Source organism: Anomalospiza imberbis, unplaced genomic scaffold (genome assembly GCF_031753505.1).
Source record: "Anomalospiza imberbis isolate Cuckoo-Finch-1a 21T00152 unplaced genomic scaffold, ASM3175350v1 scaffold_108, whole genome shotgun sequence".
NCBI lineage: Eukaryota > Metazoa > Chordata > Aves > Passeriformes > Viduidae > Anomalospiza > Anomalospiza imberbis.
In genome coordinates this window covers 159693-185292 of record NW_027099470.1, presented here as the reverse complement: position 1 = coordinate 185292, position 25600 = coordinate 159693, and the positions used below count along the sequence as shown (strand labels likewise).

The 25600-nt window shown below is 55.5% G+C and overlaps 3 pseudogenes; 1 reads left to right on the top strand and 2 right to left on the bottom strand.

The window, feature by feature from the left end:
- Nucleotides 1–411: 411 nt before the first annotated feature.
- On the bottom strand, nt 412–24083 carry LOC137465771 (zinc finger protein 420-like; annotated as a pseudogene).
- Nucleotides 8322–9303, bottom strand: LOC137465773 (olfactory receptor 14I1-like; annotated as a pseudogene).
- LOC137465766 (olfactory receptor 14I1-like) lies at nt 17333–19223 on the top strand (annotated as a pseudogene).
- Nucleotides 24084–25600: the final 1517 nt, after the last annotated feature.

Here is a 25600-nt window from a genome sequence, read left to right as displayed (position 1 = left end):
GGGCACTTTGGGAGGGCATCTCAAATGGAGAGACCCAGGCCAGACACTGGGACAGACAACCAGAATTCCTGGAGAACAGCTGGTCTCAGGTGGGCATGTTCTGCTGGCACACCTATGAGATGATGGCCATGTCCTCTGGCTTTGACAACCTCAGAACACCCAAATTCACCCAAATATTGCCTTGAACCAACCCCAAATTCACCCCCCAAATCCCAGTAAAGGGTGCAGCTTTCGATCTCTTTGTTTAGTTTCTTTATTTTCACCCCAGTTTTCGTTGATGCCACCAGAAGAAATAACTGGACAGAGCAGGTGAGATTTTATGGGGTGTAAAGTCAACAAATCACTTCTTCCCAATGAATTACCGGTATAGATCATAGTCCTGACGGATGTTCAGGAGGACATGGAGACCACCAGCCAGCTGTCTTCTCAGCAGGGATCAGTGGGAATGTGAGTCACCAGGGCTCTGAACAACGTGGGTCCTGCAGTGGGGGATGGAGCTGGAGCAGCGCACGAAGCTCTTCCCACACTCGGGGCACTCGCAGGGCTTCCCTTACCGGTGCCTCCGTTGGTGTCTGGTCAAGTGAGAGCTGCTGGAGAAGCTCTTCCCACACTGGGGACACTGACAGGGTCTCTCCCTGGTGTGGATGTGCCGGTGCCTGACGAGGTGGGAGTTGCGCTTGAATCCCTTCCCGCAGTCGGGGCAGCGGAAGGGCCTCTCCTCGGTGTGAATCCACTGGTGATTAAGGAGAATGGAGCTGGTCTGAAACCTCTTTTGACACTTGGGACACTCGTAGGGCCTCTCCCCGCTGTGCATCTTCAGGTGGGCAATCAGGCTGGACCTGTAACTGAAGGCCTTCCCACACTTGCCACACTCGTAGGGCTTCTCCCCGGTGTGGATCCTCTGGTGGACAATCAGGTCGGACCTATCTCTGAAGCCCTTCCCACACTCCTCACACTCATAGAGCCATTCCCCAGTGTGGATCATCTGGTGACGGACCAGGTTGTAGCTCCTCCTGAAGTTCTTCCCACACTCCAAGCACTCGTAGAGTGTCTTCCCGTCATGAACCTGCTCACGGACCACCAGCTCTGAGCTCTGGCTGGAGCTCTGTCCACCTGCCTGCCCCAGGGTGGGTCTTTCCTCCTCAGATCCCAGCGATCTGCGTTTGCAACTCCTCCTCGTGCGGCATCTCCAGGGCTTTTCCTCCCCGTTGGGTTCCTGCGCTGTGGAGCCGCTCAAAACGGCCTCTTCCACGAGGTTCTGCTCCGGGGATTTGTCCTCCCTGCTCTCCATCCTCAGCTCCTGCTCTGGGGGAGGAAGGACAAGGAGAGGATGGGATTTGCCTCCGTGCCACAGGGAAGGGCAAGGAGATCCCCCCAGTACGTCCCCGGCAGGATGGCACTGGCAGCGGGGCTCTTCTGCAGCCGGGGGTCATGCTGGGCTGGGAGATGGAGCAGGAGAGATGGGGAAAGGGGCACTGACTTCCTCCTCACCTGCCTGGGTGTCCCAGGGCTCCTTCCTCTTCCTCGCAGCCTCCTCCTCCATGTGGGGAAGGTCTGGGGATGGGACATTTTCTTTTCGGAAGAAAACAAGGGGTGAGCACATTGAGTTTTGTACTGGTTTGGGGCAAACCAGGGGGGGAATTTATGCCAGAATTACAATTTAATAAGAAAATCAAGGTCAAGGCAATGATACAGAAATACTGACTTAATCTGGCAGTCAGGATATAACCTGACACCCCTTTGGTCAGGGTGGTAGTAGCAGTCTGATGAAATGGTGGCTGCAGTCCTGTTGGAATGATTACGTGATTCTGTCGAAGCAGGGATCCTGTGGAAGGGTCTGGTCTTTCTCTGAATGTCCAGTGGTTGTTATGGAGCTCTTGTCCTCTGGGAATCCAGTAGGCAAGGTGATCCTGGTGTTGCAAGGGTGAGATTTTATCCAGGTAGGAATGCTTGGTTCCTCCCCCTGGGCGGAGCATCCCACAATGGGATGATGTAATTTTATCAGTCCTGCAGTGGCACTCAATGGCCCATTAACAGAAGATAGCCCCTGGAGGGCGTTATCAGGGCTGAGTCATGGAAGAGATAAAGAACACTGCCCCACGTGTTTATCACAGTTTATGAAGATGGTGACTGAAAACATACTTTTGGTTACATCTTACATTGCACCCTGAAACAGTGAGGCAATCCCAGCTCGGGGTGGGGGGTGAACACCACCCCCCTTTCCAAACTGGCTCAGGTGTAAAACCCCCACCCTGGGAAGTCCCCACACACAGGGGACAATGTCACACTTGCCCACCTCAGGGGAGGTCTCTGTCCCTGTCACTCTCTTGCTCTCCCCTCTTTTCTCTTTCTTCCATCTCTCCCCCTGCCTCACATTTACTGTTCAATAAAATCCACTTTGGATTTGGTCTCATTAGCCTTAACCCTAATTGGGGCAGAGGCATCTCTCTAACAATTTTATTAACCAGATTGTGACATTATTTCAGTGCAGAGAGTTCAGGGCACTGTTCTCTGACTCCAAGTGCCTTTGACAACAGCATGGTTCCCTCCTCTGAGGAGGTTCTAGCTCTTTCTGGAGGAACTCTTGGAAACTTGGACACAGTTTCCTCTGAGGGACTTATGGGAGAACTTATGAGGAAAATGGCTGTTGTGGGTGGCCAGTGTAAAGAAAATATTTTGTTGTCCTTCCTTGAAAAGTTTGTTAAAATCACTGGAGGAAAGGGAGCAAATGATACCAGCGAAACTGAAAAGGTTCATTCACCCCAGGGCAAGGAACACAAGGCTGCTAAAAGTCCTACAAGAAGCCCAGCTCAAGTAGCTAAATTCCCAATTAAGTCCCGAATTCACAGGCTTGAGGGCCTTGCCAAATGTGAGAATCATAATTCTCTTTGTGCCTGTCGCCTTTGTGACAGCTACACAGAGCTTTCCCTTCCTTTTAATAACCTCTGTTGGGCTGAACTTCCACTTTTCTTTTTTCAGAACCTGCCAGCAGCTGAGCTGGAGCTGTGCAGGAACCAATGAAACTTGGAATTGCCACAGAATTGCTTCTATTGTCAGTTCATTCATGTTTGGGACTTGTTTGTGTTTTCATCCCACGTGACCTGTGGGAAGAGCAGGGCTGGTGACCAGGGGCTCTGTGTCCCTCCCACCACTGAGTGTACTCGGGGCTGGGGGGGCTCTCCAACCTTCTCATCCCTGGGGAGGCCGGGGGGGTCTCTGTCCCTCTCATCCCTTGTGTGACCTCACCCAAGCATCATCGGGCTCCGAGGGACAGAGACACCCCCAAACCCCCAGAAGGGCTGAACCTGGGATTTGGTTTGGGCCTGAGGGTTTAGGAAGGGGCTGGAACTGGGGCTGGGGTTGGAGTTGGGGCTGAGATTTGGATTAGAGCTGGGATTGGGGTTACGGCTAGACGTGGGATTGGCTATAGGGCTGGAGTTGGGATTGGGTCTGGAGCTAGACGAGTCTGGCACTGGAATGAGATTAAATACAGAACTGTGAGTGTGTCTGAACGTGGAGTGAGATTGAGACCAGGATCAGGGTCAGATTTGGGACTGAGCGCACGCAGGGCAGGACAGGGGGGATGTCACTGCAGGATGTCCCTGGAATCATCCCAACCCTCCTCAGGCACCTCCAAACACGGGGGGCAGCTGGTTGCTCCAAGATCCAGGTGTTCCCACACTGCCTCTCAATACCAGGTGAGCATTCCCTGAGGGCAGCCCGGACTGTGACCCTTGGGGGTCAGGGATCAGACTTCACATCCCTGTGGGAGCAGCTACAGATGTGACAAGAGATTTTTCCCCCCCCCCTTCTTCCCTGTGGAAGGGTGAAGCCCAGCTGCCCTTTCCTTCTGCTGCCTCCTCCTCTCCTCGGCGAGGATGTCAAACTCCCCAGGAGCAGGAAAATCCCCATTCCCTGTTGCCTTGTGGCTGCAGCCTGGAACATCCACTCAGAACAAAGAACTTTCTGACAGCCCTGCTGAATGACACCAGGAGGAGGTTTTGAGAAAGGGAGGAAATTGTATTTTGATAGGAAATAAAGTTACACAATTATTTCTTTCTGTCCCATTCATTTTCAGTCAGCTGCAGTTCTGTTTGCAGAGTGCCACCTTCTCAGCTGATTGTGTTTGTGTCCTCCTTTCTCTCCTGCCTCTCTTTGCCTGCTCTGTTTCTCTCTCCCTGTCTCTGTCCTGGCTGGTAAGATAAGCATATATTCTAATTGCCATCTGTTGGAGGTGGGGCAGGTATCTTCTGTTCAGCTGGGCAGTTTTCTTATCTCTTCCAAGAACAATGTCTGCCTCCAGGGAGATATCTTCTGTTCATGGGCCATTGAATGACTCACAGTGTGACTGATGGGGTTACATCATCCCATTGTGAGATGCTCCACCCAGAGGGAAGAGCCAAGCATCCCTACCTGCAAAAAATCAGCATTTCTGGGACATCAGAACAGCCTCTTCGCTGGATTCCCAAAGGAGCAGCTTCTTCTCCGCTGGATTCCCAGAGGAAGACCAGGCCCATCTACTCTATCACCAGACCTTCAGAGAAAACTACACCCTTCTACAGGACCACCGCTAATTATCTTTTATCTTCCTCTCTTCAAAACACAGAAAATTGGAGTAAAAATGAACAAATTCACCAAAGGCATCTAAAGCCTCACATTTTACTTGCGTTTTGGGGAATCTTCGATACTGGGAGATATCTGGGAGGATCTGGGGGTGGGGGAGGGGGGTATTTGGTTTAGTTGTCCTTATTTCTTGGCACTACAAATGACAAGAAGGTCATCTGTCATGTCAAAACCACTCAATGCCACTGAAAACTACTGAATCCCACCCCAAAATGACTCAATTCCACCACTTCTCAGGGTGAAATTGGATTGGAAGGGGATTGGGCAAAGTGGGATGCAAATCAGGAGGGGTGAGATGGGCATTGGGTGAGGCAGGATGGGTGGGATCGGGTTTGGGAGGTGTGAAATGGGGGAATCCAGCTTGGGAAGGGGGTCTTGATGTCCAGCAGGGGTGGGATGGGTTGGGACTGGGGAGGTGGACTGGAGTCTGGAATGAGACAGCCAAAGTTTGGGGATGATTAAGATAGGGGGAGCCCATTACTGAGTGAGTTTTTGAATAGTCTACATTCATGAAGAGATCCCGGGGTATCTCACACTCCTGAGGCAGTTTTGGGGCACTCCCCAACTCTTGGGGGGTTTCCTGAGAGCAGCTCCATGGAGCCCCATTGCCAGGGGTGGCTGCCACAGGCACGAGCTCAGTGCTGTGCCAGAGTCCATTGCCTCGGTGCTGGAGAGCAGAGAAATGATGAACGGCCCCAGACATCTCCAGTGTGTGTTTGTGGAGGCCTGCGAGCTTACTGGGGAGAGGGCAACAGCAATCCCCTGGAGAAATGCACCTTAGGCTCCGGGCATCCCTCACAGCTCAGGGTGAGGACAGAAGATTCCCCCAAGGTGCTCTGCAGCACTATGTTAATTTGTCCCAGTTCTGTCCTCCCCATTGACCCGTTGGCCTTTCCTACCCCTTTTACCCTCATATGTTCATGTTCTAGCAAGTTCTCTCTTCCCTGTCTTCCCCTTGGTTTATGTCCCCGCCTATCCACCCTGGCATTCCCTATCAGTCCCTTTCCCTGTGTACCACCCCTAAACCCTCAGATCCCTGATGCTCTCCTCCACCCCCTCTTTCCCTGTATTTATACCCTAAACCCTCCTTTGTCTTTGTCTTTAACCCCTGGACCACTGAGCATCAGACCCTCACAAACCCTCGCTGGAGCTCCATGCCTGGACCCTCCCGTGTCTTCACTGCCGAGCTGCTCCGTGTGTGTGTGTCTGTGTGTGTGTGTGTGTGTGCGTGTGTGTGTGTGTGCTGGGGCTCTCGTGGCTCCTGCCCGTTAACACAAAACACTCTCAGGGAAAGTTGTGCCCGCCAACACCCCAGACCACAACAGTGACCCTTGGGACCAAGAGGCCATTGTGACACCGTGGGACCAAGGAGAGCATTGCTGCCCTGCCAGACCTCATGGAACCAAGGATCCATGGGGACACTGCCAGGCCCAAGGATCCAAGGGACTTTGTGACACCAAGGGGTCCCATGGAAGCAAAGGGACATTGTGACACTGGGAGGCCTCATGGAACCATGGAGACCATTGGGACAATTTGGGGCCTCATGGAACCGTGGTGACACCAAGTTGGCTGGGAGTGTTGATCTGCTGGAGGGTAGGAGGGCTCTGCTCAGGGCCCTGGACAGGCTGGATCCAGGGCCCAAACCCAACAAGGTGAGGTTTAACAAGTCCAAGTGCTAGGTCCTGCACTTTAGCCACAACAACCCCTGCAGAGTTACAGGCTGGGGACAGAGGGGCTGGACAGCAGCCAGGCAGAAAGGGACCCGCAGGGACTGATGGACAGCAGGCTGGACATGAGCCAGCCGTGTGCCCAGGTGGCCCAGAAGGCCAATGGCTCCTGGCCTGGATCAGGAATGGTGTGGCCAGCAGGAGCAGGGCAGTGATTCTTCCCCTGTGCTGGGCACTGGTTGGGCAGCAGCTCGAGTGCTGTGTCCAGTTCTGAGCCCCCCAGTTTTGAAAGGACATGGAGGGGCTGGAGTGTGTCCAGAGAAGCGCAACAAGTCTGGTGAGGGGTGTGGAGCACAAGTGCTGTGAGGAGTGGCTGAGGGAGCTGGGGTTGCTTATCCTGGAGAAGAGGAGGCTCAGGGGAGACAAGGCGGTGTCAGGGCACAGGTTGGACTTGATGATCTCCAAGGCCTTTTCCAGCCTTGCTGATCCTGTGATTCTCCGAAACCACCCTGGGAGCAGTTGCAGGAGGAGCCCTGGGCCTCCTCTTCAGAAGCTCCAGCAGCCCAGGTCCCTCAGCTTCTCCTCACAGCCCCAAAGCCCATCCTGTCAGTCCTGCAGAGCCTCTGCAGCCCCTCCTCACTGCCCAGAACAGGGAGCCCCACAGCCAGACACAGCAGCCCAGATTAGCCCCCCTGGCCTGGGGTGCCTCTGGCAAGGGAGCAGCACGAGGCACTGCAGGAGCCTGCAGACAATTCCTGCAGCACCTGTGGGATGATCCTGCTCCCCAAGGGCCGTTCCCATGGTGCCAAGTCAGGAACTGCAACAGGGAGTGGGGCCAGAGAGGAAAGGGCAAACAGGGATGGGCTGTTTGCAGGGGAGGGAACAGGGGTGGGCAAGAGGAAGACATCTGGACCAGGGAAGAGTAAAGAAAGCAAAGGAGAAGCCAAGGAAATGCTCAGGGCAGTTTGGGGGTGGCTGCCAGGCAGTGCTGGCTCTGAGCAACAGCGTCTGCAGTGGGACAGGAAACTCCCAGCTGATGGGAACAAACGCTGTGGCTGACTGCAGAGACCAGGACAAAGCTGAGTGGTTTCCCTGGCGTCCCCCAGCCCTTCCTGGCCCCAGGGGCTGCTGGCATTTGTGCTCCCTCAGGTTCATGTCCCCACAGCAGCAGCATGGGGGGCTCCTGCCTGCTGTGTGCAATGCAAACAGGGGCTCCTGAGCTGGTGCTGCCGTAGCTGTGCCTGCAAGGATGGGGCACCTGTGTGAGCTGGGGGAGAGGCCAGGGCTGCAGAGGGGGGATGTTGTTGGCAGCTCCATGAGGACGCTCTGGGACGCTGCCCTGGGCTGTCCAGCGCACTGGGGAGGGATCAGCCCCTGCTCTGCTGCTCCTTCCCGTCTCCCCCAGGGCCCTTGCAGAGCACCAGCCATGCTGTCTGCCCCCAGCCTGCCCACGGCCAGCCTGGGGCTGCTCACGGGGGTTTTCTGTGCTGAGCCTTGGCCTGGCCATGTTCTTGAGAGAGCCTGGGCAAGGAGCCTGGAGCCCCCAGGCCCTGGCCTGAGGTGTCAGCGCTGCCCCAGCAGTGCCCATGGCCTGTCCCTGCTGCAGCCCCGGCACTGCCACCCCCAGGACTGTGCCCGGCCCCGAGAGCACTCAGGCCCTGCAGCAACACCAGGGCCACCAGGGCAGCGGGGCAGGGCCACGGGAGCAGCACTGGCAACACCAAGTGCTGCTGCTGCTGGGCACAGCTGCTGTGCCAGCACTGATCTGCCCCCAGCTCTGCACACAGACATTGCTGCTGCCGCTCCAGGGAAAGCAACAAATGGCATCTCTGCAGAAAACTCTGCTGGCAGATCCTTTAGTTTGTTAAAAGCCACTGAGAGTGCAGCCCCTCACTGACACAGTCTGTGGCCACAGGGAAGGGCGAGAGAAACAAAATGCGAAATGGCACAAAGAATGGCTTTTCTTTGTGGACAAGATTTAAAAAGTAAAACAAAGGAAAAGGATCTCCAAAATGAAAGCAACAAGAAGTCTCAAAGATGGCTTCTATTACAAGTGATTTGCAGAAAGTGGCCAGCAGTTGAATGCTTCCAAAACCATCCAGTCATCAGTGTCCACAGTGCAGCCGTGAGCTCCTGGTTCCTCAGGCTGTAGATGAGGGGGTTCAGGGCTGGAGGCACCACCGAGTACAGAACTGACAGGGCCAGATCCAGGGATGGGGAGAGGATGGAGGGGGGCTTCAGGTGAGCAAATGTTGCAGTGCTGAGGAACTGAGAGACCACGGCCAGGCGAGGGAGGCAGGTGGAAAAGGCTTTGTGCCATCCCTGCTCAGAGGGGATCCTCAGCACGGCCCTGGAGATCTGCACATAGGAGAAAACAATGAGCACAAAACATCCAAATAACAGAAAAGCACTACCCATAACAAGTCCACGTTCCCTAATGTAGGAAACTGAGCAGGAGAGCTTGAGGATCTGGGGGATTTCACAGAAGAACTGGCCCAGGCCATTGCCCTGGGGCAGGGGGCCGGGAAAATGTATTGGCCGTAAGCAGCAGTGAATAGAGAAAGGCACTGGCCCAGGCAGCTGCTGCCATGTGGGCACAAGCTCTGCTGCCCAGGAGGGTCCCGTAGTGCAGGGGATTGCAGATGGACACGTAGCGGTCACAGCACATGATGGTGAGCAGGAAATATTCTGCTGAGAGGAAGAACAGAAAGAAGAAGAACTGAGCAGCACATCCTGAGTAGGAGATGGTGCTGGTGTCCCAGAGGGAATTGCGCATGGCTTTGGGGACAGCGGTGCAGATGGAGCCCAGGTCGCTGAGGGCCGGGCTGGGCAGGAAGAAGAACATGGGCCTGTGCAGGTGGTGGCCGCAGGCTACGGCGCTGATGATGAGGCCGTTGCCCAGGAGGGCAGCCAGGGAGATGCCCAGCAAGAGGCAGAAGTGCAGGAGCTGCAGCTGCCGCATGTGTGCCAGTGCCAGCAGGAGGAAGTGGCTAATGGAGCTGCTGTTGGACATTTGTGGTGCCTTGGCATCGGGATCTGCAAAAAAAGTGATCATGGAATAGCTGGGTTTGGAGAGGACTTCAAATATCCCAGCACAGCCTGGGGGCACCTTCCCCCCAGTGCCTGCCCAGGCTCTGCTGCCTGGAGCTGGCCCTGCCAGCAGCTGCTTCCCTGTGCCCAGGGCTGGGCCCTGCCAGTGCTGCCAGAGCCCAGCCCAGCCCTGGGGGCTCAGCTCTGCCCTGCAGACCCCTCCCAGCTCTGGCTCTGCAGGCTCTGATGGCAACACCAGAACAACCCTGAGGAGGCTGGAAAAGCGACACTGATGCTGCCTGTGAGGGGCCCTGTGCTGATTTCTGTCATTGCCTGGTTTATTCAGATCTGAGAGAATTTTTTTTTATTTTTCTCAGCCTGAACTGAGAGTTGAATATCTGTGTGCAATTTCCCATCCAGGCAACCCAGAGCAGTAAATTATAAAAACCAGGATTTTCCCTTTTATGCAGCCCTTGACTTCCTGTGCTCCCGGTATAATCTGCTTGGAAATGTTCTGGAGTTCAATGCCATGCTGGGAGCAGTCCTGAACAATGCAGCATTGTGACTGGGAATCCAGTCTGCACACCATCCCAAATAATTCCCCATAAACTTGAAACAAAATCCTCCAAAGCCCAAAAAAGCACCCAAAGCCCCCCAGAACCCCCCAGACTCACTGGGGGCCGTCCTGGGTATGTCCCGATGGTGTCAGGGTACACTGCGCTCCAGTGTCAGCTAAGGTTTCATATTTCTGTGGCTCTGATGTGCCAGGACATCGGATCCACACTGACCAAAGATCCGGTTTTCCCGTGCCTCTCCCTGGCTCGAGGCAGGGCCCCTCTAGCCCTGGTTATCCTTTCTTCCCTGGGCATTCATACTAGAGGTTCCTTCAAGGGCATCTGACAGATCATACCTGGCAGCTCGGTCACGGGAGGCTGAGACTACCTTCACCTTACTGTAATCCTCTCGGTTAGTGTTTCTAATCAACTTCTATGAGCAAGACATGTAGCAAAATGGATAAGTTTGTTTATGTGATGATTAACCCAATTATTGTACAAAAAATTTCTAGTCCTCCTAGAATTGTGTATAAGCATGTGTAGCCCATGTGAAAAATACGTTCACTCTCCTGTGAAAATGTAAAAAGTTTAATAAAGGACAATGGGAGACAAGGACCATGGAGCAAAGGTCATTTATGGCTGGGTGCATCTTGGCACTCAGCCAAGACCACCCTGTTACCTTCGGGGATCCCCCTTAAATACCTTTTCCCTTACACCAGCCTGTTGCATATTCATAGCCCCTTATGCATATCCATAAACGAGTTCACATTTTCCAGGAGCTATTTCACATGGCCCCTCCTTGGGTCTGCCTTTTCAGAGCATGCGTGTTCCTTGGCTGGGGTTTGGCTCCTTCTCTTTATCACTTCCAGTTCGGGCCTTGGTCCGCACTGCCTTCAGACGGTGAGTGCTGATGGTTGGCAGATCTGTACAGGTGTGCTCATCCTGTGTTCATTGGATGTTATCCCATCCCAGCAGGCATTTTAACACAGGCATACTTCTATCAGCTATTGCACTGTTATGTCTAAGCTTAATTAACAACAAAATTAGAAACTATGTCTTTGGAACAAAGTTACTTGAACATCACACATATAAAATCCATTTTAATATTTGCAAAAAGCCAATATTATAATATGTGTCTATAACAGGGTGAAGGAGCCCTGGCCCAGGCTCTGGCCCTGGGGGACACGGTGACGCTGCTGGGGGGTCCCTGTCCTCCTGTCCCACCCCCCACGGCCCCGACCCCGTCCCCGTGTCAGGCTCTGGGGTCGATCTCGTGGAACATCCTCTGGGGGAGGCTGCGGCAGTGGGGGCCAGGGGACCCCGGGGGACAAGGGCACCCACTGTGCACGAGCAGCGTTGGACTTCTCTGGGGGAACTGTGAGGGGGGCAGGGGCAGCGTGACCTCCCCAGTGACCTCACACAGCCCCTGTGATGTCACACAGCCCCTGTGATGTCACACAGCCCCTGTGATGTCACAGCCGCTGTGACACAGCCCCCTCTGGGACATTCCACAGCCCCTGCCGGTGCTGAGCCCCTGTGAGCTCGGTCTGTGCCCTGCTTGTGTCCCTGGGGTGCCCTGGCAGTGCCCCAGCCCTGCTGGGCTGTGCACAGGAGCTGCTCCTGGCCAGAGCTGTCCCTCTGCAGCGCTGCCCTTGCCAGGAGCTGCCTCTGGGCCAGGAGCCCGGCCCAGCTCAGCAGCACAGACACAGCACCAGGACTTTAATGACCTCTGGGGCCGTGGTGCTGTTTGCATCAGACACACACCCTCAGAGTGTGCTCAAAACACTTCTCAGGAACTCAAAGTGAGATTAAAATACTGAAGTTTCTTGTACTGGAAATAGATCCCTGTGAGGGACACAACTGAGAAAGTGTCCCCAGGTTCCAGCTAGAGCAGAACACAGGAGGCACTGATGACAGGTGGGGACAAACAAGGCAAAGGTGTCTCTGGTGCTGAGCAAACCTGGATGTGTTTCAGGAAAGCAAAGGGCCAAGGCCTGAGCCCCAGCCCCTGGCAAGGCAGATCCTGTCCCTCCCTCATTGCTCAGGGCTCTTCCCGGGATGGGCACTGGGATGAGAGGATGTGCAATGCCAAGGGCAGGACCATGGGGCGGCCCCTGCCAGGCTGCTGAGCAGGGACAAGGAGGCAATGAGGCCCCAGGGCTGCAAGGGTCACTTGTCCCCTCGTGGCCTCAGGCCCAGGGCCAGCAGCCACGGCCAAAGGGCTGCACAGGTTGGCTCTGTCAGGGCCTTGCAGCTGCTGCACATCCCTGTGCCCTGTGCAGCCCAGGCTGTCCTACGGTGTCCCTGCCCTGGCCTCTGTCCCTGCAGGCTGTCGTCATCCCCTGGCTGCCCCACCTCGCTGGCCCCTTCCTTTGCTGACAGCTCTGCCTCCTGCCTGCCCCTGCCTGGCCACACAAAGCCTTGGGCTGGTCCAGGCTCCTTCTGGGGACGTGTTGCACCACAGCCCTGCCCTGGGAGGGAAATTCCTTTCTCCTGGTGCCAAGTCTGGGTCTCCCCAGCTGCCCTTGGCATTAATTCTTTCTTTCTCAGGCTGTTTTCCACTATGTCAAAAGGATCCACCATCTCTGAAACTGCTCTTTAAACACTCTCGTGGCTCTCCTCCACTGTCCTCAGTCTCCACCCCACTGAGCACAGGGCTCCTTTGTCCCTATACAGTGTCATGTGCCCGAGGCCTCCAAACACCACCTTGGGAGATCTCTGGACCCCTCTCCGAGGTGTTTGCAATTGAAAACTTTCAGCCTATAGTCTCAGAAAATCACCAGAGGACAGGGCCAGTCTGACCTGTCTGCCCTGGCTATTTTTGTTTGGAGTAATCCTTGGATATATGGAATTTGGGAGGTGTAGTGGTTTTGGTTTGCCAGTTTAAGATTTCCCCAATTTTGAGATTTTCCTGGCCAACGCACCAAAGGCGTTTGGCGGGTTTGGTGTTGGCCAATCACCAATACACTCACTTCCTGCTGTGAGATAGGATTAGGAGAAAGGCAAAGCAGGCTCAAAACTTTAAAAGGGTATAAAGAAAATTGTATTTAAAGTAACTAAAAGAAAATGTAAGAATCAAAACAAACCCTTCAGAACACTTCTCCTCCCCCACCTCTTATCTCCCACTGACAATGTAAAGAAACCTAACCTAAGATTTCCAGTCCGTTTACCACCTCTAAAATGGTCTTCCTTCAGTTCACTGAGGGAGAGAAGTCCCTCTTGTTGAGGTTATGGAGACTTCTCCACAAGAGGAAAAAATAGTTCTCTCGTGGCTCTCAGTTTCGTCACAAAGAGCAGCTGCCTGGGGAACCCTGCCATCGTGAAATCCTTCCCATTTCCACAAGCCTTCCCACAGCTTGTCGATGGGCCATGTCCACTTATGGGGTATTGTTTTAAAGATGAGCTGTTCAAAGGCAGAAGTTCTCATTATCTATCTCTAAAATCCTCTTCATCCCTGGGAACAGAAATCTTCTTCTTCTCCGGAAAATACAGGACTACTCTTCTCTCTTCCTCTGTTCAAACTTTTCATGGGATCACAACTATTTCAACATCTGCTTATCTTAGCATGGAGGCCCTTGCTCAATATCAATTTGAACACTTTCCTCTCCCCGTAGTTTCATGTGTTATAAGGAAAAAAAAAGAATCTTTTCTCCATAGCTTACAAGAGGATTTCAGCTCCAAAAACAACTCTCCTCACCCCTCCCATCTGGGACTTAACTTCTTCCTCACTGACCTCGATGTCTTCATGCTGTTCCTTTACATGCTTGCATCTTGTTCTTTTCTCTCACTCGAGGGAGGATTGAAGCACGGAAAGGCTTAACATCCTGCCTGAGGCCCACCTGACCCGCTGGTAACCTGTGGCGGTAACTGCGGCTGGGCTGTCTCAGGATCGGCCTCATGGCTGGTCTTTGGTTTTCTGCACGGCCGCAGGGGTCTCTGCTCCCAGACGCGCTGGGGGCAGTGGGCCTGACGGCAAGATCTTCACAGCCGCGCCGGCCCTGCAGCCTCCCTCGCCTTCCTGCCCGGCAGCTGCTGGAGCCCGGCCCGGCAGGACCGGAGCCGATGGGGGGCCGGCGAGCGGCCCAGGGAGGGGGAAAGGGGCCCGGCCCGCAGCAGGACCACCCGGCCCGGCCTGGCCGAGACGGGGCCGGGACCAGGGCCCGCCACCTCCTCACCGACCAGGAGAGACAGTTCCCAGATTTTTTAGCCTTTAACATGTGTGTTTCACAGAGGCGTGTCCATCTTCTCAGTGGTTCAACAGACTGTCCGTTACACAAAAAGCTTTGCATCACTTCCCTGAATTTCCTCCCATTCCGAACCAAGACAACACTTATCCTGCAATCCAGGACGTGTCCTCACTGGCTGCCCCCATTCTCCAGAGTTCATGGTGTCCAGGGAGGGTGCAGCTGCCGGTGCCAGGAACAAACGAGAGAGGTCTTGGTTCCAGAAAGCTCCAGAATCCATTTCTTACCTCCAAAAGACAGGGCAAAGGCAGGGCCGTGGGGTTTGTACAGGGTATCCCAGGGGTGGAGTTAGGGTTTGGGTCAAGGGAGGAGTTATCAGCAACACAAGAAGGGTGAGATCAAACTCCTGCCTCTTAGCAACAGGGGCACCCCACACAGAATGTGTCCCCAAACCCTAAATTTCCCCTCAAACACCTGTGAAATGGTGGGACTTCAGATATTTTTGATCAATTTCCTTCATTTAACACTGTTTTAGCTATTTCTAAGAGATAAAGATGAATCAGAAAAAAAATAAGGCCAAAGCAAAAGGAAAAGCAGCCAGGTGTGTTCCCAACATGGATCACAGGGAATGTGGGTCACCAGGGCTGTGCCCAGCGTGGGTCCTGCAGTGGGGATGGAGCTGGAGCAGTGCACGAAGCTCTTCCCGCACTCGGGGCACTCGCAGGGCTTCCCTTACCGGTGCCTCCGTTGGTGTCTGGTCAAGGTAGAGCTGCTGGACAAGCTCTTCCCACACTGGGGACACTCATAGGGCCTCTCCCCGGTGTGGATGTGCTGGTGGATGATGAGGGTGGAGTTGTGCTTGAATCCCTTCCCGCAGTCGGGGCAGCAGAAGGGTCTCTCCTCCGTGTGAACCAGATAGTGCCGGAGGAGACAGGAGATGGTCTGAAACCCCTTCCCACATTTGGAACACTCATAGGGCCTCTCCCCAGTGTGGATCTTTTGGTGACTGATCAGGGCACCCTGCTGCCTGAAGCTCATCCCACACTCCCCACATTCGTAGGGCCGTTCCCCAGTGTGAATCCTCTCATGGCTGCTCAGGTGGGGGCTCTGCCTGAAGCTCTTCCCACACTCCTGACAATCATAAGGCCATTCCCCAGTGTGGATGTTCTGGTGCTTGATCAGGTTGGAGCTCCATCGGAAGCTCTTCCCACACTCTCCACACTCATAGGGCCTCTCCCCAGTGTGGGTCCTCCGGTGCAGGATCAGTTGGGAGCTCCTCCTGAAGCTCTTCCCACATTCCAAGCATTAGTGAGGTTTCATCCCATCATGAACCTGCTCAGGGACCACCAGCTCTAAGCCATAGCGGAAACTCTGTCCACCTGCCTGCCCCAGGATGGGTCTTTCCTCCTCAGATCCCCGTGATCTGCGTTTGCAGCCCCTCCTCATGCGGCATCTCCGGGGCTTTTCCTCCCCGTTGGGTTCCTGCGCTGTGGAGCCGCTCAAAACGGCCTCTTCCACGAGGTTCTGCCACAGGGATTTGTCCTCCCTGCTCTCCATCCTCAGCTCCTGCTCTGGGGGAGGAAGGACAAGGACAGGGTCTTCCTCTTCCTCGCAGCCTCCCAGGGGCTGGGAATGGGAAATCCTGCCTTGGGAAAAACAAGGGATGAGCACAGTGAGTTTGAAGGTCCCTCTGCCCAAGTCCATCTCTAGAAGTCCCCGGCCACCTGGGCTCCATAAAAACCTCCCAAACACCAAGATTCAGCCCTGAAAAAGCCTCCCAGGAGTTCCCCGTCCCTGCTCCCTCCCCTTTGCTGTTCGGGGCTCCCCCCTGTCCCAGCTGCTGGGGTCACGCTTGGATTGGGGTTCCCCCTTCTCCTCGCTGCCCGCCCTCCCCAGGCTGCTGGCAGTCCCAGCAATCCCAAAAGCTCCCCCCCTTGGCTCTCCCCATTTAGGGCTGCCGGGGCTTTTTGGGCTCCCGGGCTCCCTTCTCCCCTTCCTCTCTGCTTGGGGCTGCAGGGGCTCCAAGGAGTCCCCCCTGCCCCTCTCCAGGCTCTTGAGGGTCCCACTGATGGCGGCGCTCCCCCCTCGCTGGGCTCCCCACTTTGGGCTCCTGGGGGACACAGGGCTCTGCTCCTCCAGGCTGCCTCTGCCGACAGCCGCCACCGGGACCCCCAATGTCCCCCCAAGGGGCCTTTTCCGCTCGGCTTTGCAGTTCTTCATTCTCCAAACATCCCCCCAAAAAACCCGACCCAGGGACCCCCCAGGATATCTGGGCCGAGCTCCCCCTCCCCGCTCACCTGCGGGATGGGGGGCGATGATCCCACAGGTGGGAGCTGCGAGTTCAGGGAGGGCTGGACCGCGTGCTTCCTCCTGCTGTCCTTGATCCGCCTTTGTCCCTCCTCTTCCTCTTCCTGCCGCTCCTCCTCTTCCATCCCCCCTCCTCCTCCTCCCTAACCCCACCTCCTTCTCATCTTCCATCCATCCCCTTCCATCCCTCCTCTTTTATCCCCCCTTCTCTTTGTCCATTGCCCCAGTTCCTTCTCCTATTTCCATCCGCCCTCCTCCTCCTCCCTAAGCCCACCTCCTTCTCCTCCTTCATCCCTGCCCTTCCCTCCTCCTCCTCCTCCCCCAGGAGCAGCGACACCCTCGGTGCCCCGTTCCCGCAGCCCTGGCAGCCCGCGGCAGGAGCGGGGATGGAGCCGGGACAGGTCGGGATGGGCAGCGCGGGGCTCTCAGCTGCTCCCACCCACTGTTCCAGGGGGGAACCCGGCCCGGGCAAAAGGATAGGCAAACTGGGAAAACTGGGGGCTGCACATCCAAACTGGGCCTTGCTGGGGACCCTGCCTGGGCACTGCCAGCCCTTGGGGCACCTCTGGGGACATCCGGGAGGGGGGAACGCACAGAGGGCTGGGGGATGCCAGGAGTGGCAGCACTGGCAGGGACTGCATTGTACTGGGCTCTACTGGGATCATACTGGGACCATACTGGAAGTGACTGGACTCATACTGGGAGTGTCTGAGAGTGACTGGGAACACAGCCTGCACACCATCCCCCATACTAGGGGTGAGTGGCAGCAACTGGGAGCATGCTGGGAGCCAATGGCATCGTACTGGGACTGACTGGGTTGATCTAGCTGGAGGCAACTGGGGTCCTGGGAGCCCCAAACCCCTCCATCCCTAAATGGGGAGATGGAAAAGGGCGGAACTTTTCATATTCCTGGGACTCCTGGGGAGGGTGGAGATTGAGTAGACAGGGAGCCCCAGAATCACAGAATCACTGCCAGCCCCTGGCACAGGAACCTCTGGCTGCAGGACAATGCAGCTGCAGCTCCTGGAGCCATCTCCTAAAGCTGGAACATCCCAATGCCCACAGACCCTGTGAGTACATTCTCTGATCCTCTCTTGTGCAGAGCAGCCAGGGCTGCCCAGGGCTGTCCTGCAGAGCAGGGTCCTGCAGCCCAGGGCACTGTGCTGGGGCTGGGACTCTGCTGCCTGCCAGGGACAGCTCTCAGCCGGCCCAGGGAGCTGCTCCCAGCGCTGGGGGACAAGATGTGGGTGGAAGGAGACAGCTGATAAGGCTTGGAAATATTCTCCTTGTGTGGTGAGGATGCTGCCTTGTTCAGGACTGCTCCCAGCATGGCATTGAACTCCAGAACATTTCCAAGCAGATTATACCGGGAGCACAGGAAGTCAAGGGCTGCATAAAAGGGAAAATCCTGGTTTTTATAATTTACTGCTCTGGGTTGCCTGGATGGGAAATTGCACACAGATATTCAACTCTCAGTTCAGGCTGAGAAAAATAAAAAAAAATTCTCTCAGATCTGAATAAACCAGGCAATGACAGAAATCAGCACAGGGCCCCTCACAGGCAGCATCAGTGTCGCTTTTCCAGCCTCCTCAGGGTTGTTCTGGTGTTGCCATCAGAGCCTGCAGAGCCAGAGCTGGGAGGGGTCTGCAGGGCAGAGCTGAGCCCCCAGGGCTGGGCTGGGCTCTGGCAGCACTGGCAGGGCCCAGCCCTGGGCACAGGGAAGCAGCTGCTGGCAGGGCCAGCTCCAGGCAGCAGAGCCTGGGCAGGCACTGGGGGGAAGGTGCCCCCAGGCTGTGCTGGGATATTTGAAGTCCTCTCCAAACCCAGCTATTCCATGATCACTTTTTTTGCAGATCCCGATGCCAAGGCACCACAAATGTCCAACAGCAGCTCCATTAGCCACTTCCTCCTGCTGGCACTGGCACACATGCGGCAGCTGCAGCTCCTGCACTTCTGCCTCTTGCTGGGCATCTCCCTGGCTGCCCTCCTGGGCAACGGCCTCATCATCAGCGCCGTAGCCTGCGGCCACCACCTGCACAGGCCCATGTTCTTCTTCCTGCCCAGCCCGGCCCTCAGCGACCTGGGCTCCATCTGCACCGCTGTCCCCAAAGCCATGCGCAATTCCCTCTGGGACACCAGCACCATCTCCTACTCAGGATGTGCTGCTCAGTTCTTCTTCTTTCTGTTCTTCCTCTCAGCAGAATATTTCCTGCTCACCATCATGTGCTGTGACCGCTACGTGTCCATCTGCAATCCCCTGCACTACGGGACCCTCCTGGGCAGCAGAGCTTGTGCCCACATGGCAGCAGCTGCCTGGGCCAGTGCCTTTCTCTATTCACTGCTGCTTACGGCCAATACATTTTCCCGGCCCCCTGCCCCAGGGCAATGGCCTGGGCCAGTTCTTCTGTGAAATCCCCCAGATCCTCAAGCTCTCCTGCTCAGTTTCCTACATTAGGGAACGTGGACTTGTTATGGGTAGTGCTTTTCTGTTATTTGGATGTTTTGTGCTCATTGTTTTCTCCTATGTGCAGATCTCCAGGGCCGTGCTGAGGATCCCCTCTGAGCAGGGATGGCACAAAGCCTTTTCCACCTGCCTCCCTCGCCTGGCCGTGGTCTCTCAGTTCCTCAGCACTGCAACATTTGCTCACCTGAAGCCCCCCTCCATCCTCTCCCCATCCCTGGATCTGGCCCTGTCAGTTCTGTACTCGGTGGTGCCTCCAGCCCTGAACCCCCTCATCTACAGCCTGAGGAACCAGGAGCTCACGGCTGCACTGTGGACACTGATGACTGGATGGTTTTGGAAGCATTCAACTGCTGGCCACTTTCTGCAAATCACTTGTAATAGAAGCCATCTTTGAGACTTCTTGTTGCTTTCATTTTGGAGATCCTTTTCCTTTGTTTTACTTTTTAAATCTTGTCCACAAAGAAAAGCCATTCTTTGTGCCATTTCGCATTTTGTTTCTCTCGCCCTTCCCTGTGGCCACAGACTGTGTCAGTGAGGGGCTGCACTCTCAGTGGCTTTTAACAAACTAAAGGATCTGCCAGCAGAGTTTTCTGCAGAGATGCCATTTGTTGCTTTCCCTGGAGCGGCAGCAGCAATGTCTGTGTGCAGAGCTGGGGGCAGATCAGTGCTGGCACAGCAGCTGTGCCCAGCAGCAGCAGCACTTGGTGTTGCCAGTGCTGCTCCCGTGGCCCTGCCCCGCTGCCCTGGTGGCCCTGGTGTTGCTGCAGGGCCTGAGTGCTCTCGGGGCCGGGCACAGTCCTGGGGGTGGCAGTGCCGGGGCTGCAGCAGGGACAGGCCATGGGCACTGCTGGGGCAGCGCTGACACCTCAGGCCAGGGCCTGGGGGCTCCAGGCTCCTTGCCCAGGCTCTCTCAAGAACATGGCCAGGCCAAGGCTCAGCACAGAAAACCCCCGTGAGCAGCCCCAGGCTGGCCGTGGGCAGGCTGGGGGCAGACAGCATGGCTGGTGCTCTGCAAGGGCCCTGGGGGAGACGGGAAGGAGCAGCAGAGCAGGGGCTGATCCCTCCCCAGTGCACTGGACAGCCCAGGGCAGCGTCCCAGAGCATCCTCATGGAGCTGCCAACAACATCCCCCCTCTGCAGCCCTGGCCTCTCCCCCAGCTCACACAGGTGCCCCATCCTTGCAGGCACAGCCACGGCAGCACTGGCTCAGGAGCCCCTGTTTGCATTGCACACAGCAGGCGGGAGCACCCCCATGCTGCTGCTGTGGGGACATGAACCTGAGCGAGCACAAATGCCAGCAGCCCCTGGGGCCAGGAAGGGCTGGGGGACGCCAGGGAAACCACTCAGCTTTGTCCTGGCCTCTGCAGTCAGCCACAGCATTTGTTCCCATCAGCTGGGAGTTTCCTGTCCCACTGCAGATGCTGTTGCTCAGAGCCAGCACTGCCTGGCAGCCACCCCCAAACTGCCCTGAGCATTTCCTTGGCTTCTCCTTTGCTTTCTTTACTCTTCCCTGGTCCAGATGTCTTCCTCTTGCCCACCCCTGTTCCCTCCCCTGCAAACAGCCCATCCCTGTTTGCCCTTTCCTCTCTGGCCCCACTCCCCGTTGCAGTTCCTGACTTGGCACCATGGGAACGGCCCTTGGGGAGCAGGATCATCCCACAGGTGCTGCAGGAATTGTCTGCAGGCTCCTGTAGTGCCTCGTGCTGCTTCCTTGCCAGAGGCACCCCAGGCCAGGGGGGCACATCTGGGCTGCTGTGTCTGGCTGTGGGGCTCCCTGTTCTGGGCAGTGAGGAGGGGCTGCAGAGGCTCTGCAGGACTGACAGGATGGGCTTTGGGGCTGTGAGGAGAAGCTGAGGGACCTGGGCTGCTGGAGCTTCTGAAGAGGAGGCCCAGGGCTCCTCCTGCAACTGCTTCAAGGGTGGTTTCGGAGAATCACAGAATCAGCATGGCTGGAAAAGACCTTGGAGATCATCAAGTCCAACCTGTGCCCTGACACCGCCTTGTGTCTCCTGAGCCTCCTCTTCTCCAGGATAAGCAACCCCAGCTCCCTCAGCCACTCCTCACAGCACTTGTGCTCCACACCCCTCACCAGACTTGTTGCGCTTCTCTGGACACACTCCAGCCCCTCCACGTCCTTCCAAAATTGGGGGGCTCAGAACTGGACACAGCACTCGAGCTGCTGCCCAACCAGTGCCCAGCACAGGGGAAGAATCACTGCCCTGCTCCTGCTGGCCACACCATTCCTGATCCAGGCCAGGAGCCATTGGCCTTCTGGGCCACCTGGGCACACGGCTGGCTCATGTCCAGCCTGCTGTCCATCAGTCCCTGCGGGTCCCTTTCTGCCTGGCTGCTGTCCAGCCCCTCTGTCCCCAGCCTGTAGCGCTGCAGGGGTTGTTGTGGCTAAAGTGCAGGACCCAGCACTTGGACTTGTTAAACCTCACCTTGTTGGGTTTGGGCCCTGGATCCAGCCTGTCCAGGGCCCTGTGCAGAGCCCTCCTACCTTCCAGCAGATCAGCACTCCCAGCCAACTTGGTGTCACCACGGTTCTATGAGGCCCCAGAGTGTCCCAATGATCTCCATGGTTCCATGAGGCCTCCCAGTGTCACAATGTCCCTTTGCTTCCATGGGACCCCTTAATGTAACAAAGTCCCTTGGATCCTCGGGCCTGGCAGTGTCACCATGGATCCTTGGTTCCATGAGGTCTGGCAGGGCAGCAATGCTCTCCTTGGTCCCACGGTGTCACAAGGTGTCACAATGGCCTCTAGGTCCCAAGGGACACTGTTGTGGTCTGGGGTGGTGGCGGGCACAACTTTCCCTGAGAGTGTTTTGTGCTAACGGGCAGGAGCCACGAGAGCCCCAGCACACACACACACACACACACACGGAGCAGCTCGGCAGTGAAGACACGGGAGGGTCCAGGCATGGAGCTCCAGCGAGGGTTTGTGAGGGTCTGACGCTCAGTGGTCCAGGGTTTAAAGACAAAGACAAAGACAAAGGAGGGTTTAGGGTATAAATACAGGGAAAGAGGGGGTGGAGGAGAGCATCAGGGATCTGAGGGTTTAGGGGTGGTGCACAGGGAAAGGGACTGATAGGGAATGCCAGGGTGGATAGGCAGGGACATAAACCAAGGGGAAGACAGGGAAGGGAGAACTTGCTAGAACATGAACATATGAGGGTAAAAGGGGTAGGAAAGGCCAGCGAGTCAATGGGGAGGACAGAACTGGGACAAATTAACATAGTGCTGCAGAGCACCTTGGGGGAAGCTTCTGTCCCCACCCTGAGCTGTGAGGGATGCCCAGAGCCTAAGGTGCATTTCTCCAGGGGATTGCTGTTGCCCTCTCCCCAGTAAGCTCGCAGGCCTCCACAAACACACACTGGAGATGTCTGGGGCCGTTCATCATTTCTCTGCTCTCCAGCACCGAGGCAATGGACTCTGGCACAGCACTGAGCTCGTGCCTGTGGCAGCCACCCCTGGCAATGGGGCTCCATGGAGCTGCTCTCAGGAAACCCCCCAAGAGTTGGGGAGTGCCCCAAAACTGCCTCAGGAATGTGAGATACCCCAGGATCTCTTCATGAATGTAGACTATTCAAAAACTCACTCAGTAATGGGCTCCCCCTATCTTAATCATCCCCAAACTTTGGCTGTCTCATTCCAGACTCCAGTCCACCTCCCCAGTCCCAACCCATCCCACCCCTGCTGGACATCAAGATCCCCTTTGGCTGTCTCATTCCAGACTCCAGTCCACCTCCCCAGTCCCAACCCATCCCACCCCTGCTGGACATCAAGATCCCCTTCCCAAGCTGGATTTCCCCCATTTCACACCTCCCAAACCCCATCCCACCCATCCTGCCTCACCCAATGCCCATCTCACCCCTCCTGATTTGCATCCCACTTTGCCCAATCCCCTTCCAATCCAATTTCACCCAGAGAAGTTGTGGAATCCAGTAATTTTGGGGTAGGATTCAGTAGATTTCAGTGGTATTGAGTGGTTTTGAGGTGACAGATCAATACTTCTCATCATTTGGAGTGCAAAGAAATAAAGACCACTTAACCAAATACCTCCAACCGCCCCCATATCCTCCCAGATATCTCCCAGAATCCAAGATTCCCCAAAACACAAGTTAAATATGAGACTTTAGATGCCTTTGATGAATTTGTTGATTTTTACCCCAAATTTCTGTGTTTTGAAGAGAGGAAGAGAAAAGATAATTAGAGACAAAATAATAGGAATACAAGCCACTTCCCTCTGTGTATCAGAGGAAATGTGGGTCACCAGGGCTCTGCCCCACGTGGGTCCTCTGATGGGGATGGAGCTGGAGCAGCGCACGAAGCTCTTCCCGCACTCGGGGCACTCGCAGGACTTCCCTTACCGGTGCCTCCGCTGGTGTCGGGTAAAGAACGAGCGGTCTGAGAAGCTCTTCCCACACTGGGGACACTTGTAGGGCCTCTCCCCGGTGTGGATGCGCCGGTGAGTGACGAGGGTGGAGTTGTGCTTGAAGCCCATCCCGCAGTGGGGGCAGTGGAACGGCCTCTCCTCGGTGTGAATCCGCTGATGCACAAGGAGATGGGAGCTGGTGTGGAACCTCTTCCCACACTGGGGACACTCGTAGGGCCTCTCCCCAGTGTGGAACCTCTGGTGGACAATCAGGTCGGACCTGTGGCTGAAGCCCTTCCCACATTCCAAGCACTCGTAGGGCCGTTCCCCAGTGTGGATCCTCTGGTGGCAGATCAGGTTGAAACTCCTCCTGAAGCTCTTCCCACACTCCAAGCACTCGTAGGGCCTCTCCCTGTCATGAGGCTGCTCAGGGACCACCAGCTCTGAGCTCTGGCTGAAACTCTGTCCACCTGCCTGCCCCAGGGTGGGTCTTTCCTCCTCAGATCCCCGTGATCTGCGTTTGCAGCCCCTCCTCATGCGGCATCTCCGGGGCTTTTCCTCCCCGTTGGGTTCCTGCGCCGTGGAGCCGCTCAAAACGGCCTCTTCCACGAGGTTCTGCTCCGGGGATTTGTCCTCCCTGCTCTCCATCCTCAGCTCCTGCTCTGGGGGAGGAAGGACAAGGAGAGGATGGGATTTGCCTCCGTGCCACAGGGAAGGGCAAGGAGATCCCCCCAGTGCATCCCCGGCAGGACGGCACTGGCAGCAGGGCTGTCCTGCAGCCGGTGCCGTGCTGGGCTGGGAGATGGAGCAGGAGAGAGGGGGAAAGGGGCACTGACTTCCTCCTCACCTGCCTGAGGGTCCCAAGGCATCTTCCTTGCAGCCTCCTCCTCCTCCTCCTCCATCCAGCCAAAGTTTGGGAATGGGAAATCCTGGTTTGGGGAAAAACAAGGTGTGAACGCCTTGGGCTGGGGATTCCTCCTGCCCAAATCCATCTCCAGATGTCTCCAGGTGTCCATAAAAACCTCCAGAAATCAAGAGTGAATAAAAAAACCCAAAAAAACAGGGGTGTCCCATTTGCAGTCTGATCCCTCTGGGGTTCTCTTGGTTCCCCGTCTCAGGGCTGCAGGGGAACCCGTGGGTCCTGGGGATTCCCCCTTCTCCAGGGTCCTGCTTAGGGATGCTGGGGGGTTTTGGGGTACAAGGGTCCCCCTCTCCACCCTCTCCCCGGTCCAGGCACTTGGGGCTCCCCCCTCTCCCCACCACCCTGTCCTGCTTTAGGGCAAATTTGGGAGAAAACGCCCAAAGGGGGTTTTCGAGAAAGCAGATTCAAGCAGCCCCTCCCCCAACCGGTTTGGGAAAAGATTTCCTTGGAGAAAAGTAGAAAAAACCTGTTTATTTAACAGGCAAAGCATTCACCAGCACAGAAAATGAACAATAGTAAACCATACAACCTGTTGCCACTCCAAAAGAGATGACAAACTCAGAAAGTCCCTCCGTGGGCTGCAGCTCGGCTCACTCCATCCCTGATCAGTCCCTCCGTGGCCCAGGCCCGGCCCGGTGGGCCACAGGTGTGAGCTGCCAGTGCTCTTCTGGTGTTCAGTCCAGAGCAGGTTTAAACAGCTCCAAAGAAAAAGAAAAACCACTGTCCAGGGAACTTCCCTGCCCCAGCGAGCTAAAAACTAACTAAAAGCAAAGGAGAGCTCTGTCCTGCTGCCTGTCTGCTAGCAGACAACTGATACCTTAGGTTTAAGTTTTTCTGTTCTGTTTTGCTGTGCAGCTTTAGCTTTCTATTAAGTGTTACTGGGATCTTTTCACAGGGTGGTGAAGACAAAACAATCCTGTTCTAGCTGGAGAGTCAAGGACAATCTCTTCAAACTTCAGGCCCAAAGCACAAACAACGGGAAAAGAGGAGGGCAGGCAAGCAAGCCAGCAAGGAGGATGAAACATCATAATTTGAAGCTATTAATTGGGCAGTTAAATCCTGCATGCAAATGGACTAAAACTTATAAAAATGTGAGATCTCATGAACAAGCCCTCTTTTGCTTCCATCTTGGAGCCATCCGGGCAGAGCCACGACTGTGGCTCCGGCACTGCCAGGGTGTGGCCTTTGAAGGCACTTCAATAAATATCCACTGTGAAAAATGCATATTATATGGCTCTATGCAGATATTTACTATTTGTATTATGCTAGGTTGGAAAGTTATGTTGTATTAACATTTTAATAATATAGTAAATGTAGTTTTGTAATTAAAATTAAGCTTTAGTAGTTAAAATATAAATTATGTGTGTAAGGTATTCATTTATTAGCTCAAGAAAAGGAGAAGATAATCAAGAAATTCTTCGCACAGCGATAACAATTACAGAAACCCATAAATTTTCCAGAGGAGAGGAATTT